General features: G+C 43.1%; 1 non-coding gene across 1 annotated transcript; it reads right to left on the bottom strand.

Annotated features, from left to right (window-relative positions):
• Positions 1–959: 959 nt before the first annotated feature.
• LOC116121019 lies at positions 960–1,064 on the bottom strand. The gene has a single exon (XR_004126638.1). It is a non-coding gene; the product is annotated as a small nucleolar RNA R71 (small nucleolar RNA).
• Between the last annotated feature and the right edge of the window lie 308 nt (positions 1,065–1,372).

Raw genomic sequence — 1,372 nt, 5'->3', positions numbered from 1 at the left:
TGTAGAGAAATAGTAGTAAATCCGTGAGATGCGTAGGAGGCAGCAACGACCACTGTGGTTTCACTAATGAAGAATAATGTTTAGCGATTGTATCTTACTATTTCTTTGCACATATTTGCAATCCCTTCCCTGTTCCCTTGACAGTCCTTAGGAACTCTCTATATCGTTACTTCTGACGCGAAACACTCCCCATAACATACCACATTGAAATGCTACTTTATATGCATCTCTTCTCTAACAGCTCTCAATATTTCGCTTGTATTTAGCTGCTTCTACATGATTAGGGGTAGAGTGGCTCGCAATGTGCCTTCCCTCTAGGAGTAGAGTTGACAATTATATCTAAAACGGTAAGACAGAAGCATGTTTGGATGGGCCACGGATCGCCGCGGCTGAACGTCCGCAGACTTCCCGCTGGTAGACATAGCACCTTTGTTTTCTTCGACCGCGACGAAGAATTAGACATATCGCCTGTACGACGCCGCAGGCCTAGCAAGCCTGAACATCCCAACATATACTTTTTTCTTCATAATATTTCCCCAATATCAGGCAATTCCAGTGCTTTAACATATCACTAAAAGGCCAACAAAAACAATAAGAATCCACTCAAAAAGAGCAAAAAGAAGAAGCATTAACTACGTACCTCAAGTGGGGCGTTACCTATGGTGCAAGCCAACAAAATGAGATTAAGCCGGCAAATCATTCAGATGATCCAGCAGTCGGTAAGTTTAATGGTGATTTGAAGGAAGATCCAAATCAGCATATTGCGAACTTCTGGAAATTTGTGACACCTTCAAGTCAAACGGAGTGTCAGATGACCCATTAGGTGAGGTTATTCCCATTCTCATTGGGGGGATAAAGCTAAGGGGTGGTTAATGGCACTACCAGCAGGGACTATCACAACTTGGAATGATCTAGCACACGAAGTTCCGACTAAGTGTCTTTCTCCAGCAAAATCAGCAAAACTAAGAAATGATATCACATCATTTCTACAAAGGAATCCGAGTCAGGATATGAGGCTTGGGAGAGGTACAAGGAATTGATGAGGAAATGTCACACCATGGGTTGCCAATTTGGCTTCAAGCCAAACTTTACACATGGATGATGGGTAACGTGACAACCATGGTGGATGCAGCATCGGGAGGAGCTTTGCAGAATAAGACACTAGAGGAGCTTATGAGTGCTTGAGGTTTTGGCAAGCACAAACTATCAAGACCAAATGAAGAGAGCAATACCAAGAAAACTGCGGGTCTCATGAAGTTGATGCTTTCACAGCCATCTCAGCCCAACTCACGGCACTTCAGAAATAGTTGGGAAGTATGTAGATAAACTCCATTCAAACACCTAACTAACTTGTGATTTTGTGCAGGGAACC

The sequence above is a fragment of the Pistacia vera genome, unplaced genomic scaffold (genome assembly GCF_008641045.1).
Source record: "Pistacia vera cultivar Batoury unplaced genomic scaffold, PisVer_v2 Contig955, whole genome shotgun sequence".
NCBI classification, from domain to species: Eukaryota; Viridiplantae; Streptophyta; class Magnoliopsida; order Sapindales; family Anacardiaceae; genus Pistacia; species Pistacia vera.
The sequence above is the reverse complement of the archived record's forward strand: the minus strand, read 5'-3'. Positions and strand labels throughout refer to the sequence as shown.